We start from the raw sequence: 17982 nt of genomic DNA, 5'->3' as shown, positions 1-17982 counted from the left end.
AGGCACTTGCTTCTCAGCCGGTTTCTCGGTGGGCACAGTCTCAGTCTGAGCCGACCACTTGGCGGGCTTCCCTTCTGGCCGGCACGGAACCAATGTCAAGTCGAGATCTCCCCACGCGATATCTGCCCAGAGCCAGAGTACGGGAGTATCTCTCCAGGGCACAGTGGTCCCAAGACCCGAAATAATCGGTTTTAAGAAGTATGGGGCATTTATTTGTCAACTTTTGTTTCTATCTTTTGAAGAATTTAAAAAACTAGCTTAGGTATTAGTAACGAAGTCGCATGCAGGGCCCTAAAAATCTATTTTTATTTTAGTGACGAATAAATCTTTTAATTATTCAAGTTATTATTAGTTTATTTACGCTGTTGCTTAAAAAAAATAAAAAGCATTTATTAGACATTAATTTATAAAATTATTATTTATTCTTGATTAAATTCGTTTCTTTATTTATTTTTTTTTTATAAAAATCTAACATAGAAGAAGTATATTTTTATCTTATTTATTAGACACTATGTTAATTTTAAGTTCATAATCTAAATATTTATCCTTATAGTCTTAAACTTTTGTGAAAATATTTAATTATTCTACAAGAAGACAGGAAGTATAGAAATATTTATAGTAATTTCATTATAGTAATTTCATTTTTTCAAGCTCTACATCTCAGATTTTTAAACTAAAACTAAAACAGAGTTCTAACTAATGGAAAAGGACTTGAAAATGCTGAAACCCAAATGTGAAATACCAGTAACGAAATAACTATGTATTAATTTATAAAAGAATACTTAAAGAAAATACTTTTCTGTTCATCCAAACTTCCAAGAATATCTTGGCAATCTTTTCCTTTAAAATTGCCATAAAATTTGCCAAGAAAGTGAATTATTTGGAGTCACTGTGCCGAGTCTGGGCAGTGTCTGCGTCGTAATTAATTTGTATCAGCAGCTGATTGCTGATTGCTGTGACTGTTGCAGCGGCATTTGTTGCATTTTGTGTGGTACTGGCACTAGTACTGGTACTGGTACTGGCACTGGTACTGGTACTCGTCACGCCTACGGCCTGGGGCTGTCTTGTTGCAACTTTGCAACCTCAACTGGATTCATAGAATTCTTTGTCTTCGTATCTCTGCCCCGCTCCCTGGCCGTGTGATTTACTTTTATGACACATCCAGACACAAAAAAATAAAGAAAATAAATAGCAAGTAGAAGTCGTATATAGAGTATTTATGGGCGGGGATTATGTCATTTGAAAAGCGCAATTGTTTGCTCATTTACGGCTCCGATATCGGGCATTCGGAAAGTGAACCTGGCCTGCAGTGCCAAGTGCAGGCGGGTCGGAGCAGGAAGCCAGATATAGCCCCCAGAATAGAGTCTATATGTTGATAGTTTTGTGCATTTTCGTTACCAAAGTAGCTGGTAATCGCAGGTAATTTGCTGCTTCGACTTCTGATAGCAGGCACTGTCTGGCGATAAAGAAAAGGATTCCCATTCAAAACTAGACTTATATTTTCTATTAAATTATATTTTGAATACTTTTGAGTTTAAGTTTCTGCTGCTCTTGATTGATAATCGAGTTAAGGCCGAATAAAATTCCACTGATTGCTCTACTTTGTGGGTCTATTGTCTCCAGATTATTATTTTGTTTATTCATTTTTTGTGCTGCTGCTGCTGCCGCTTATTACTGGCAGTAGGCAGTGCCTGTTGCAGTTTTTGCCTCATTTGTTTGCAAAACGCAGCCCAGGCCGCATTGTGATTTCGCAATGTGCGGCTTTTGGGCTTTTGCGGCTTGTGCGCCATGATTATGCACAAATTGCTCATTAACATTTGATATGATATGTCTGGATGGCTCGGCTCTATGGCTGTGGATGTGTGGATGTATGGATGTGAGCTGGTGGCGTTAGTTTCCAGCCACATCATCGTCATTGTCAGCAGAATACATATATTCCTGCACTGGGAGGCGAGTTGGGGCCTAGTGTTTTGGGGGGACTGCGAGACAGTACTCGTGAGGGGGTGAAAACTAATAGTAAGGGGGTATATGTTTCTATATAATAAAAATAAATATTTCTAGATATCAATTATTATTATTTAAAAATAAAAAATAATAGTCAGGGGGTTTATTTTATAAATATTATTACTTTACTATTATATCACAACTATACCATAAATATAACTATAAATTATATGCTATACTATATTAACTACTACTAAAAATTACTATATAATAATATATATAATTATATACAATATATTATATATTCTGTATAATTCTAAGCTGGTATAAAATATTTATTTGTTTAGAAAATTAGGAAAAACTAGATAATTTTATACCAAACTTTCTTATAAATGACTTTAATGAGCTTGAACTCTCATATGGTTCATTATTATATTATACGAGATCTGATATCTGATAGATCTATATCTAAAAGATCCGTATCTATCTAAGAGATCTATATCTGATAGATCTACATATATGTAAGGGATCTATATCTAAGATATCTATATCTGTTATATCTATATCTAAGTTATCTATATCTAAGAGATACTTTGCAGTGATACCCGGTACTCCTGGTATTTCTTTTTATTTATTTATTTATGTATTTATACTTTCTTTAACTTAGACTCTTTTAAAAGAAAGCAGAATATTTAAATCTAAACAATCTACTTAAAAAAAAAATAATTAAATCACAAATTATACCCGGTACTTGTAGTAATTATTAAATTTTTTTTTAAATTATAATATCATATACCAAAGATCAGATAGTACTGGCATATAATATATTATAATATAATATAATATAAGATATAATATAATATGATATAAGAAAGAATCTCCAAAGAATCTCCTCCAAAGAATCTACACCCTAATTATTCTTAAAAATATATATAAAAATTAAAATAAAAATAAGAAAAATAAAAATAATTAAAATCAATATTAGAATAAATATTTCCTCTCAGTGTAAGCCCCTGTACTTAAACAATGAGTTGTCTACTTTGCCAGTGAACTGATTCCGATTTCCATTCTAATTCCACTTCCAATTCCAATTTCAATTCCTATCCCCCAGAACCCAGAACCCATAGCCCAGATAGACAGATTCCAGATTCCAGATCCCAGATCACGATGACAACGCCAGACAGTGAGACGATTTATAAATATTTAAAACACAAAACTACGTACGGTCTTTGTGTCGGAAAGTTTTCAGATATGACTGTACTCCGGCCATAATGTACTGTAGTGTAGTGTGGAATAGTGCGGCTTGGGGTGTTTGTTTTTGTAATTATTGTACACATATTTGTTGTAAAGTGCATTCATGTGGTAATCACTTGCTAAGCCAAGACCTAGCCAGACAACTAAGAACAAAAGTCAATGCAGCTGTTAGCTCCCTTCCCCCTTAATTGAGGCCAGGGGGCCACCCAGACCCAGACCCAGACCCGACCAGGCCAGACCAGACCTTCTTAATGGCAGGCCCAGAACAATGCAAATTGTAAAATCGTTAAGTAAACCCCAAATTGTAAAGCGTAAATGGCGTAGAGGCCAGAGCTATAGCTATAGCTATATAGCGGCTATATCTATAGCCATACCCGCTCAATAGCTCTCTATAATTATCAAAGAAAAAACAGCAGAACAGAAATTAATTACGGAATTGTGCTACGGAATTACGGAAGCTGGGAAAACAAATGCGAATTGCGAATAGTAAGTTGGGAAATCGTGAGGCATTCGGAGCTCATTTCCAAGCCAAACAGACTTTAACTTTAATTATTATATAGTTTCTTATAGAGGGTATGGGTTAGGATGGTATAGGAGGGGTATAGAATACGATGGTAGAGGATAGGAGGTATAGTAAGGATATAGTATAGTATAGTCAGGTTGTTATAAGATGGTATAGCATGATACAGGGTACTATAGGATAGGTTGGTGTTGGATAAGATAGTATGCGATGTATAATATATAGCAGAGGAGAGGTGATACTATAGTTAGGATACTATCCTAGGATGCTATATAGTTAAGATAGGTTAGGAAAGGATGGGAGATACGATACTATAGTAGGGATGGGAAAGTATAGGATATGCGAATATAGATTGTATCCTACACAGATACAATAGAGTAGTATATTATAGTTTAGGAGAGGATAGTAGGGATAGGATAGGATAGAATAGTATAGGATAGGAAACTATATAGTTAGAGGAGGATACTATACATTAGAATAGGATAGTATAGGATGGGAGAGTATGAGATGGGATAGTGTAGGATAAGATACTATATAGTTAGGATAGGATAGAATATTAAAAGTATAGGATATGATAGGATGGGATAGCATAGGAAAGGCTACTTTGGGAGAGGCTTCTGTAGGATAGGATAGTATAGTTTAGTGTAGGATAGGAAAGGATAGGGGATCCTATAGTTAGCATAGCATAGTTTAGTATAGAATATGTTACTATAGAATAGGATAGGATAGAACATTAAAAGATAGGATAGTACAGGATAAGAAAGTACAGAATATGACAGTTTAGTATAGGATAGGATATTGTAGGACATTAAAGGACGGTGTAGGATAGACCTCTACAGGATAGGATAGTATGTTATAATCCCATACCTTTCGTTTATGACCCATTCACCCGTTTGGGGATCCACCGATCCGAGTAATGATCATGCCGTGCGATAATGGCCAATAAATGGCAATGGAAACATTTTTGTTATTTCTTCCCTTTATTTAAATTTCAATTTTTATTGGAGCAGCCATAACGATGTGTTTATGCGAACGGAAAATTCTCCATCCATCAGAGCTCCATCTCAGGCCGGCAGTGGCCAATGATAAGCGGAACCAGCGCCGCTTCCACTTTATTAATGCTAATCACCCGCCACATGCTGGGCTCCAGATCGGTGCCAGATCGTTTCAGGGGCATGTGGAGGCGACGGAAGCAAATACAAATCACTGCCAGTGATGAAAATTGAATAAATAGAGAGTGTTCTGGGAGGAACAAATAGGTATTGGAGAGTTCTTGGACAAAGGAAGAAATTAAACGGAGGAGAAACTGTTTAAAAAAAGTTAATAACTAGGGGGTGAGGGGCCTAAACTTAGACTACGGTTGACAACTGTTCAGTTTTTTGTATATTTCCCTTATTTTTAGTTGCAAACAAAATTTATAAAACATGAAGCTTTATATATTTTATATTTTAATTACCAAAAAACTAAAAGAGAGTAGGTAGTTAGCCATAAGTTCGATTACTGTTAACTACTATTGATTTTTTGTTTATTTTTAATTAACAAAAAATATAAAAAAACATGAAGTTTTGTATTTTATTATTTTATATTTTAAATACCTGAAATCTAAGAGGGAGTAGAGTCTGTGAGTCTAAGAGTTCGACTACGGTTAACTACGATTTAGTTAATTTTTTATTTTTAGTATTTTTAGTTCGATAATTTAGTAATAAATATAATAATAATTTTAATAAATAATTTTGTTGATAATTGAGTTAAAAAGAAAACAAAAATGTATAATATATTTAATTTCTAAACACCAAAGAAGGTATGGTACCAGCCCTAGGCTTCACTTAACTACTATTGATTTTTAATATTATTTTAATCTTAAGTGTAAGTATAATAAAATAAAAAAAACTCCATAAGTAGAACAAAAAATAAGCATAAAAAAATGAAAACAAGTGGGTCAGAGAAACGTGATAAATAAATCATCAGAGCAACCACAAAAATACAAAAATGGGACTCCAAATGAGGACCAAGTGTACCATAAACTTTGTGTGCAAAGTTTTCCCAACGGTCTATGAGGGAGTCGATTCTTAGGGAATCCTGTTCCAGAGCACCAGTACCAGCACCAGTACCCCTCTGTGTATGACCCCCTGAACGACGGCTGACCTCGACACGTCCTTGACCTCCACACATTCAGTCGACAAGTCCCCGGCAAGTGGTTAGGGACATGGGCAGGACAGCTGGTTATTGGCATTGTTAGTGTTATTGTTCATGTTGTTGCCACATTAAATGGGGAATTGAAAAATTCATTTTTAAACATTTGTTTACATGACTATCCGCGCAGTGGCAGTGGCGAGTGGCAGTGGCGAGTGGCAGTGGCATGTGGCAGTGGCTCCCCCGAAAAAGGGGCGCCTTCCGACGCTCATGAACTCTAAGCACAAAGTCGAAAAGTTGAAAGACAAATAAACGACGGCTAAGTGCAAATAGGCAAAAAAACAAAATACAAAAAATAAATAAAAAACGGCAACAATAAAAGACACAGATCAACAAAAATAAACACAAACAAAAGGCCCAGATAGAAAATAAAAACTCGATTGGGACACAACAAGTGCGGTGGCGGGTAATGAAATAAACTGAAGCTGAAAACTTAACTCTGAGAACTGAGTACTGAGATGAGAAAAAAATAAAAATCAAATCCATTGGCGGGCCAACTTTTAAATACGCTAATTTATAAACTTTCCTAAAAGTTACACAAATGGCAGAAAATTCCAGACAAGCAGGACTTGTTTAGAAAAGGGTTTACAAAACGAGTTCTTTGGAATGTGGAGGGTAAGCGGGGAAGTAGCTGGTTAATTGTGTGATACCTGGTACTTTTGGTAAAAAATACTACTTCTTTATCTATGAGACATTTTTTTTCAGATTTAGATAATAATTTTTAAATATTATACATTTTTAATTGTCTAGTTTTTTTATTTAATGATACCCGGTACTGCTGGACACTTAAAACTATGAAACTATTTTTTAAAATTATTTTTCAAATAATTATTCAAATTTTTTAATTTTTTTTTTTAAATAAATGGCTATCTGATACCCGGTACTTCTGGGTAACTAAAACTGTTAGATATTTTTAATAAAGTGTTAAAACTTCTGAATTTTGTTAAATAGGGTAGTTTTTTAAATAAATTTTGTGTAATACCCGGTACTTCTGGTTGTATTTAACAACTGTGTATATTTTAAAAATCTTAATACTATAAGACATTGTTTTAAATAATAAACTGTTTGAAATGTGTATTTAAACCAAAAAAAAAAACCCATTTTACCAATCAAAAAAAAATGTTTAAGAATCACATCAATCATTACTCTTAATATTCAAGGCTCTAGAATTTTCGAAAAATGTTTTATCCTGAATATTTATGAAGTCTAAAAAAAGTAATTAGCATCTGTATACTTTAAGCACATTTTAAACTGTTAAACTTATAAACTGTTTAAATGCACACTAGTATTGAAAGTCATATTTTATTTAAAAAATCTTTCTCTCCTTGAGAGTAAACATTTTCCACATCATCGTAGCTCGTAGATCATAGTTCTGGCTTTCATCGCCCGAGTCTGGGCCGAGATGGGCGGCATTGACGAGGCGTTAAAAAACTGAACAAACTTGGTCGGTGGGGTTAATTTTGTGTGCGATTTCCGATGGCTGGTGTTGTTATGATTCGGGTTGTTTAATTTTCTGCCAATCTGCCAATTAAAGCTGTTACTTTTGTGCATTTTTTGTTCATTTTGTTAATGTTTATTTACATTTTGTGTGCGAGTTGTTATTGCTACTGTTTTTTTCGAGGGAGATTCGGGTTTTTTGGGCTTCTGTTCAAGTTGATGGTTGGATCAAGGGAGGGATTTCTTTCTTTTTTTTTTGATCTTTTGTTTTTTGGGGATTTGGGCGGGATGTGGGGGAGTGACAGCTGGTCGGAAAGTGTCTGCAACAGAATGTGGCAAAGTGAATGGCGAAAGGCGACAGAAGCCGACAGCTTCGATGATGTTTGAACGTCAGTTGCAGCCAAAAACAAAAAAAAAACACAAAGATGGATGATGGCTAAAAGCATAGGGGGGGAGGGTTGTGGCAAGAGGGGGTGTACCCTATGGGAGTATTGAATGTAAGCTGATATCACTTGGCTGCTGTTGCTAGAAGCTCCACAAGAAGCTGCAACTTCAAACAACAGTAGACAACAAAGGTAGACTTTTTATTCTGCTTGAAAAAAATAAATATGTTTAATGCATTTAGTGCCAAGAGTTAGTATCTTTAATAAAAAAAAGATATAATTAAAAAAATCTAAGTATCTAAGTAAAAAATAAAAAAACAAATTTAATGAAAGAATCATAAAAAAATAAGATTTTTATTAAGGTTTTTATTTTTAAGATTTTTTATTATCATATTTTTATAATGTTTTATTATCATACTTTTATTTATTTATCATATTTTATACTTTGATTTATGATTTAATTAAATTATTTTATATTTAAAATCAATCCCTATTAATAAATTTAATGAATACATTTTTATTTTTGAGATATAACTAACAAATTATAATAGATGAACAAAAAATATACATATTATAGTATTATTTTTGGAAAACTTTTAGAAACCAAGTATTCCAGCAAGTTTTTGTCTAGTTATGATAATATTATTAAAAAAATTGTTAAAATATCCAGTAATATTTTTAATTCTTCCTTTTTTCTTTAACTCTTAAGCCTTATTTAATTAATTAGTTTTAGGTTTTTATTTTATTAATTCCATTTCTTGCTAACAAGTGTAATTTTTCACAAGCCTTTAAGAAGTAAGAAAAATAAATGTTTTGTCTGTAAGTGATTTATTTTTAGTGATTTATAATTAAAACTCAAACAAACTTGAAAACTTTTTCGCAAGTTTCTGAACAAAAAAACAAAATAGAAGAAGAAAAAGCGAAAAAATCTCACAAATCGCACAAGTTGAGATATTTTTATATCTTTTGGCAGCAAACTCCAAGTGGCACTTGCTCTGCTTATTCTGTTTGTCCAGCCAGTTAGCGCCGTTCGGCTATATATTTTCCATCCCGAACCGATCTGGCCCAACTCCTCCTGCCTCCCTGTCCCCCTCCTTCAAACAAGAGTGCTTACTTTTTGCTTATTTGTAATTGATACTTGATCCGGCGGAGCGTATAAAAGCCACTTTAGGCGTTGGCATTACGTCACCTTGAGTCAGCCTCACATTTAGATTCATTTTCAACGTCACAGGCACCGCCACAGATACAGATTCGGGCACAGATACAGATATAGATACAGATACATTAACTACAGACTCAGATACAGATTCGGAGACAGATTCAGATACAAATTGGCAGCATCTGAGAATCGGATTGGATTTCAAGCTTTACAAAAATAAATAAATATAGAAAATGTATATAGAATGAAAACTAAATAAATAAAATAATAAATAAAATATAATTCTAATAAAATAAAAATTCAAACAAACAGTAACATATCAGAGTTCTAAAATACAATTAATTTTAGCCAAAAACCTAAAGGCGAATAAGAAGTACTCTTAAAATTTTTGGTTTAAATTTATTTTATTATTATACTTTTTATTATTTCACTTTAATTTATGTTTTTAAAGCAATTATTCTATTTTTAATATTAATGCCTATTCTTAAATAGTTATTCAATAAAATAGAATAAGCCTTCTCTTTTTAGCCATTTCTTGAGGAAAGTTTCTCTGTAGATTCCATATTATTCTTCTTTTTTGTTTTATTCTAAGCCTTTTTTAAATATTACTTTTTTTAAATAAATAATAATAATAATTAATAATATAATCAAATATTCAATTCGAGAACTAGTTTCATGTACTTTCTAATACACAATTTATCAAGAAAATCTGATTTTTAAAAGTTTTTATGTTTTTTGAAGAAAAAACTCAAATAAGTCTATGATTTGTCTATAATCTTAAACATTATTTTTTTAAGTTTCATAATCTTTTCATTACAAATTCCTTATAAAAGCCACACTTTCTTCTATAATCTTAAGACTCTGACTCAAAGTTAGAGTATTTCTTGAAGAAAAAAATCGAAAAAAAAAGAAAATCTCTCAATCGAACCGAAAAGCGACATCTAATTCGGTTTAACTTGGAGATCTACAGATCCGGTGATGGCGACGACAGAAGCAATACATATATTTTATATATATGTATATATATGTACAAAAAAAAACAATAATAGTAAGAACAACAACAGAGACAACTAAAAAACAAATCAAGTTCGAATCGAGAGCAAAAAACAGCTGTTTTTAATTTTTATTTCAGAGGCGGGTGGTCTGAAGTTAATGATTTAAAATTATAAGTATATAAATATAAAATATTTAAAACAATCTATTATAACCCTTATCCCCTTCTCTTGTTAATTACCTAACAAACTTAATAATTTTTGTAAAGAATATTAATTTTTTAGAATTAAATGCGAGACTCTGGTCTTCACGGTTTGTTAATTTTTTTGTCACTAGACTTTTCAGCGACCAAGTCTGAAAACAGAAAACAGAAAACTGAAACTGGTCTGGCTGCCCCCACCACTGTTGTCACTAAAAAACAAAACATAAATATTATATGTGTAATTGAAAAATTGACACAAAAGCTACGGGGAAAAGTCAACATTTTTTATTATTTATTTGAATGGCCTGGGAAGAGTGTAATTATGTGGCATTTTTGTTACAACCTCTGCTTAATTAATCAGTTTTTTTGAATTAAATTTAAAATAAATAGGAGGCTGCCTTCTGGCTCTAGCTGTTGGCTTTCAATGGAGGAGCCAGAACAACCAGAAAGAGTGCTCTGTTTGTGGCCACTACATGTCCTGCGGTAATAAAGTGAAAAATGAAACTGCTGCCACGCCAGCCAGCCAGAGTCAGAGTCAGAGTCAGTCATTTAGCCGGGAGGGAAGAAAGTGCATTTGAATGGACTGCGAAGTCCAAAAGGGGGGACTCCCTTTGGGGCAGTCTTTAAAAATTTAAAAAAAAAAGAGAACTAGAGCCAGATGTGTCGTCTTTTCACCTCAAAGGCCACCCACCACACAGTTGCTAAGCCAAATTATCGCAATTTTAATATCAAATCGTTTATCTCTGTCTCTATAAATCACAAAAAAAAATGTATTAGCCTTTATGATCGAACAGAACAATCGAACAGAACAAACACAATGTGCCTTGATAAGGAAAGGTTCTAAAGATTGATTCGATTTTAAATCAACCCGGTATATCGATTGGTCTTTGCTGCTGTCAGCATATGGAAATCGACTATCGCATTCCAGACTAGCAGACTACGCCCCACTATCCGATATATCTTTCCCCCAAATCGCCAGCCAACAAATCAAAGAGTCTATAATTTATTAAATCTTTTTTTTAAGCACCTCACGATCCGCAATAAGACTAAATGTTTATTTGATAAATTATATTTTTGTTCGCTTCTAGTACTAGCCGAGTATAAACAGAGCTGGTGGCACAACTTTTATGGCAATATAGTTGGATTTAATGGCTCAGTAAATAGACTTTTATGTCCGTTTGATAAATTGTTTCAATGTGAGAATGGTTTTGGGCTTAATTATTTTTAGTTTTAGCTTTTCAATCAGCATTTTTAGTAAGTAATAGTTAGAAAATACTAAAAGAACGTCAAGTTTCTTACATTTCACAAGGGATTTCATCGAAAATATCAATAATACAATTTTTTTTAAATATTTTAAGCAGTTTGTTAAAAAAATAAAACCCATAATTCTTTAAAAAATTTGGCTAAGACATCTAAAATTAAATTCATAAAGATATAACTTTACCTTAACTTTAAAATAAGTTTAATCAGAAAAATCGGAAAACTATCGATTAGTCATTTAATTCACAGCCATATTTATTTTAATTCGATAACCATATTTATTGAAGTATATTTTGGTCCTATTTTATAGGGAATTCCAACAAAAATCTCTAAATCTAAAGGATCTAAATCTTTAAATATATCTTTAAATATATATAAAAGATCTAATCAAAATTAACGAAGATATAGATAATCTAAGGAGGTAATCGTGACATGTCTTGATTTTAAAAGGCGATTTATCAGAAAAATCGAAATCTAATCTATCGATTAATCTTATTTCTTCACAGAATTAGGCCACAAATTTAAAAACTAGGCACTTCGTTGAAGGAACAAACAAATATTGACAAAGCTGTATATAATCTAAGAAGGCCTGCCTTTTAAATGGGTTTTCATCGAAAAAATCGGAAACTATCGATTAAAAATTTGGTTTACAGAGGCTTTTTCAATTGGTAAGGGATGAAGTGCACTAGAGATATATTCCATGTTCCATATTTCATATATTTTAAGACATATTCCACTTAAGAACTAAATAAATAAAAAAAGTTTTTATCGGAAAACTATCGATAAAAAATGTATGCAAAAATGTATATAAAGATTTAGACCTCAATTCAACACTTTTAGTGACTATTAATGATTGTTTTTATTCAATCTTGTATAAATATTTAAAGCCCCTTCCACGGGGCTGTCATATCTGCTCTCCGTCCTTCTGGGTAGGGGGTTTTTCGAGCTTCGGTTGCTTCAGTGGCTTTTGTTTGTTACTGTTGCCTTTCTGCTGTTTTGTTGCCTGACGTCCGATGCAATTGCATCATTCTGAACAATTTCCACTTGTCTAGATTGCTTCTAAGAACCCCCTTGGAACCCCTTGGAGCACAGTCCCCTCCTCCAGACCATCCAATTCATGGGCTGTCAAAGCGTCAAGCGTTCTGTTTGGTATTGAAATTCTAGACAAGATTGCGCTTAACTGCACTCCGCTCTAGGGAATATGCTCGCCAGTACGTTTATTTCCCAGATATATCCGGGGAATGCAATTTTCCAAGGATACGGGGGAACCCGAAGCATGCAATGGTATGGATAGTGGAGTGTGGATAGTAGAGTGTGTGGAGGGAGAGGAATGCAGCATGCGGCATGTGGCATAAAGAAGAAACTCGTGGCCCGTTATCACCGCAGACAAACAAGCTATTTGGCCATAACCCACTACCCCGGAAAATTCCAGCTTTAACCCATTTTTTTTTCGACCAATCCTCCCACCATTCCACTCTCCTCTCTTCTCCCCCACTTCGAAGGCCAAGAGCATCTGGCGAAAACAATTTCGATATCGATGAAGGAGCACCACTCCAAAATCCCCTCTTTTCAAAAAAAAATAAATAAAATAAGCTTCGTGATGGTTTATGGGCGGACTCGGGGGGCGGAGGGCGTGGCCAGCCACAACCAAGGGCCTCGAATAGTTGGCATCCATTAATCACAGCTTAATTTCGAGCATAAACTGGGCTTCTAACTCGACCACCAGAGGGCGGCAGTTCAGTTTCCCGACGACGTGATACCCGGTACTCAGCCACATATCTTTTCCAATTCTCGACCGATTTTGGAGCGGAATGGCTTATGCAATTAGTGGATCCATTTCCTTCAAATCTGCATCAAAATCTCACATCAGATTTTTTTTTTCAATTTTTTCTCAATTTTTTAGTGGTAGAGGTAGGGGAAATAGGGGGTTTTCATCTATGCCCACTTGCCATGCGCATATATCTCCCAATTCTCATCCGATCTTTAAACGGAATACCTTAAAAGATTTGTAGATCGATTCCCTAATAATCTGCATCAAAATCTCCCCAAACCATACTTTTTTTATTTATTCCCAATTTTTGTGGGGCCATCCCTTGTGGAAATCAGGATTCTCAAATATGGCCCCTTCCGATGTCTATAGCTTTGCGAATTCTTACCCGATCCTTGATCGGGATACCTTAAAAGATTTGATGACCGATTCTTCATAATCATCAATCAAAACCTTTCAAGAAAATTGTTCTTCGAATATTTTCAAATTTTTTAAGGGCTATCCCTTGTAAAATGCTAGATTTTCTTCTGGGACCCCTATCTATGGCTATATATCTTACAATTTTCAAACGATTTTGAAGCAGAATGCCTTAAAAGGTTTGTGGATTAATTCCCCATCAATCTGCACCAAAATCTGAACACAAAATATTTTTCTAAATTTTTCCAACAATTTTTACCCCTTGTAAAATGCCGGATATTCGCGTTCGACCCCTATCCATGTCTATATCTCTCCCAATTTTCACGCGATTTTAAAGCGGAATATTTCAAAAGATTTGTGGATCGATTCCCCATCAATCTGCATCAAAATCTCTCAACAAAATATTTTTTAAAATTTATTCTCGATTTTGTGGGGCTACCCCTTGTGAAGTACAAGATTCTCATATAGGACCCTAAGTATTCCTATATCTCTTTCAATTTTCATCAAATTTTAAAGAGAAATATTTTAAAGTCTTTGTTAAAAGATTATCTACTAATTTGTAGAAAAATCTTTTCCAATTTTTTAAAATTTTCCAATATATGTATTTATGAAATTCTACAAAAGGTAAAATATATTTATAAATTTGTATGTTCTGTTAAAAATTATCTTATAGGACCTATCTATAAGATCAGAATACCCTTTGAAAGAGTGTTGAAAAGAGAGTATTTTTTTTTCTCCTTGATCCTCTGTTAATCTTCTGTTAACTTTTAACATAATGTTATCGAACATAGTGTTGTTTAACAGAGAACTAGCATATTACCATTCTGAGAGCATAATTCCAAGCTGCTGGGAGGGAATCTATAAGATTCATTCCCATAAACTTTAGTTTGCTTTTGCCTTGTGCTTTGCTTTTATCCGCGTTTGTTTTGATTCCATTCGTACGCGATGGCTTGAGATCAAGATCAAGAATCAAGAAGAACAGAAGCAGAGGCAGAAGCAGAAGCAGAAGAAGCAACAGATCGCTTGCAGTTTTGTGTATCCTAAGCTCGGATTTAAGAATGCAAGCAAAAAAGGGAATAACAAAATAAACAAGAAAACGGAAAGAAGAAAGAGAGAAGAGGGAAGAGAAAAGAAAACAATAACAAAAACCGGGCAATGAAATGAACTTGACTCTATTCTAACTGTAAATACTTAATGCACTCACTTGTTTGTTTGTTGTTTTTGTTTATGTTTGTTGTTTGTTGTTTGTTGTTTTTGCTTTTGTTTCTGGTTGCAGTTGTTTTTGTTGTTGTTGCAGCAGTTGTACTTGATTTCCCAGCAGAGCCACCTTCTCGTGTCACAAATGGAAAAATTTTTGAAAATAAAACAGATCACCGAACGAACAAAAAAAAAATCAAAACAAGCGGCCAGGCCAACTAATTAAAAAGGCAAACAAACTAACACACACACACTAGCTACTACACACACACACACATGCACAGTAAAAAAAAGTGAAAACAAAAACCGTAATTTTGTATAATGTGTTTGAGCCACGTTTTTTTTTTTTTTCTTTTTGTTTTGTTTCTCTTTTAAAGCCCGCTGTTGTTGTTGCACGAATGGCAAGACAACAAAAAAAAACACCGAAAAATAGCAAAAAACAAAATAAGAGAAGAATAAGATTTTAAGCCAGACACACACACACTCATACACATACACGCGGCCGCGACGACTTTTGTTTTTGTTTTTGTTGTTATTGTTGTTGTTGATGCACTACTAGTGACTACTTTTTGTTTTTGTTTTTTTGTTATTTGTTCAAAATTGTTGTTGTTCTTTAAGTTCTTATCGCACGTTCGGCTACTTTTTTTTTTGTTTTTTAATTTATTCTGTCTCTGTCTCTCTTTCTCTTGCTGTTTCTATTTTTGTTTTTCTCTCATGTTTCTTATGCTTCTGTTATTAATTACCGTGTTTCGTTGGTTTTTGTTGTTGTTTAGTTCATAGTTTTCGAGTTGTTTTTTTTTTGAAAATTCTAAGCTCGGGTTGATCGGCTACTGGCTACTACTGGCGCGGCTGCTGCTGGTGCTGCTGCTGCTGCATCTTTTTGTGATCCGACCGACACGAGTGTTTTCGGAACATTAACATTTAACAGCTGTTCGTGGCGTAGTGTAGTCTGCCCTGTTTGATGTTGCATCCAACATTTTTTTTCAAAACATGTTTGATGTTGCGTCCAACAAAAAGTGTGGTCTGAAATAACTGAACTGCAAATAATAATTATTTCTTTATTTTTAATTGAAAAAAATAAAAAGTATATAGTTTTGACAATTAATTTTTTAATTTTATTTATTTTTTTTTTTATTTGTTCGAGCCTTCCAGTGTTGTGTTGTGTTCGGTTGCGTCTCAGGAGTGACAAAAGAACTGCCCTGGAACCGGCATACCGAACAAAACACAACAGGTTTGAATTCAAGCAATACACTGCAACTTTTTGAGAGCAGGACTTGGGTGGATAAATATTATATTTATATAATAAAAAGTATATTAAGTCCTTTTAATTAGAAATGATTTTTTATAGATATATTTTTATAAATTTATTCTAAAAATCCTAGCTTTTTATCAAACAAAATGTTTTTATTTACTCAAAAGTCCTAAGTATTACTAATATTGGATGATTAGAAAAACTTAATTTTAATTTAATATCTTATCGATACATTTTATTTCAGTGTTGTTTTTAAGAAAGCCACATGTTGCAAGCAACTGTTTGATGCAACCTGCAGTTCAAACATCACAGAATTTTCAGAAATTCCAAGACTTTATTTTTTTAAATGGCATTTTGAGAGTTTAAAGATAGTTATAATTATGAAATCTATAAATTTTAAAGAATAATACAATTAAAACCTGAAAATACTCAATAAGTTAAAAATTCTCAAAAAATAAGGCTAATAAAGTACTTTAATTACCAACAGCTGCCCAAAAATGTCATTTCGTGTCAAAATCTGGCTCGGTCGACGGCAACCCGATCTAATTATTTGGTTTTTGGGAGCATTTGTAACTTGATTTCCGTTTTTCCTTGAAAAAAAATGAATAAAAATTCAGAACGAAGCGAAACTCATTAGCGGGTCGAGCCCATGACCTCCGACGTTGATTGGGATTATGGTTATAATCCAATTTGGGATTTGTAAGAGTCCGGCCAATGCTAATCAACCGCCAATTAGCTTACCATTTTCAGTAGCCGAGCCCAAAAATATGCAACGAATAATTAACTGAATATTTTCATCAAAAAGCCTGGAAGTATGCTACGAAAATACAATAAAGTACAATATTTTAGGTTCTACCTTAATATTATTTTTAATAATGTTCAAAAATATTTAATAAATAATTATTTATTTGTTTAAATGCTATAACTTTTCTCATTTTTATTTGACTTTATTTTTTCTTGCTAGTGTAGTTCTAGGTTAAGTTAATGGACTCCCCTGTTTGATCCTTCGATGTCCATCCATCAGAGTTTTCCTTGAGATTCGCTATCCTCTAAATCTCCGTGCCTGTCAAATTAAGGACTTCCTTGCCTCCTTGCCACGCCCATGCCCCCACCGACGCCTCCTTTAGGCCAAATGCATATTGTGGGCCCATAATTCCTGGAAACTTTCGTATTCTGTCAATTAGAAGAAGTCAACAATTGCGGGCATCCTGGTATTCCTGCTGCTCCCTGGGACTCCTTGAAGACTCACAATGGTAAACTCATTTCCCAGTAAATTAAAAGAAATTGTTACTGGGCCATGAGCCAGTGCCAGTTGCATGTGGCATGTGGCAGGATGTGGCCCGCAAAAAGGCGGAAAATCGGGTCAAATCGAAGGACATTTCAGCGGCAGGACTTTAAATTCCTTGCTTCCTTTTTTCTTTCTTTCTTTTCTTTTTTTGTTATCTCCCTATCTCTTTCCACCTATGGTTATCACTTTCTGCTTTCAGGTATCTCAGATTTACACTGAGAAAAAGGATAATCTATGTGTAAGGATATTAATAGTAATAATAGTTTTTTCTAGGGTATTTTTAGTATATTTTTTCTTAAAATTTTCTTAAAAAAATTATGAAAAATAGAAGGAAGAGATTGGAAATCAATAATACTTTTATAATATAATATTTGTGTACAAATAAAAGTAGACTTTAAATTGAAAAAAACTATAACTGAAAAATCTTTCAAAAAATGTCTAAAATGGGCGCACTTTTTTCAATATTGTAAATATGGAAAAATGGTAAGCAAGGTTGATATATTATATTATTTTTTTAGATCTCACAAAAGAGTAAATTAACTTTTAAAATATCTTTCAAAAAATGTCTAAAATGGTAACACTTTTCTCAAGAACTTAAAAAAGCTTAGATTTTGAAAATGATTGACTTGAAAACATGAATACATAGTATATATATAAAAAAATTTATACAATTTTAAACAAAAAAAAAATAAAAAAGATTATTATTCTAGTATTA

General features: G+C 33.3%; 1 protein-coding gene across 2 annotated transcripts in view; it reads right to left on the bottom strand.

The window, feature by feature from the left end:
- Window positions 1–15679, bottom strand: part of LOC6504918 (adenylate cyclase type 9) — a 53370-nt gene extending 37691 nt beyond the window's left edge. The window contains exons 1-2 of one of the 2 annotated variants that reach the window (XM_044717217.1): window positions 15471–15679; window positions 14735–14857 (exon numbers count right to left, since the gene is read on the bottom strand). The gene's annotated coding sequence lies outside the window, so the exon portion shown is untranslated. Of the gene's footprint in view, window positions 1–14734 lie in introns of both variants that reach the window. The other variant, XM_014904369.3, reaches the window with a different exon arrangement.
- Window positions 15680–17982: the final 2303 nt, after the last annotated feature.

Source organism: Drosophila ananassae, chromosome XL, assembly GCF_017639315.1.
Source record: "Drosophila ananassae strain 14024-0371.13 chromosome XL, ASM1763931v2, whole genome shotgun sequence".
Lineage (NCBI taxonomy): Eukaryota > Metazoa > Arthropoda > Insecta > Diptera > Drosophilidae > Drosophila > Drosophila ananassae.
The sequence above is the reverse complement of the archived record's forward strand: the minus strand, read 5'-3'. Positions and strand labels throughout refer to the sequence as shown.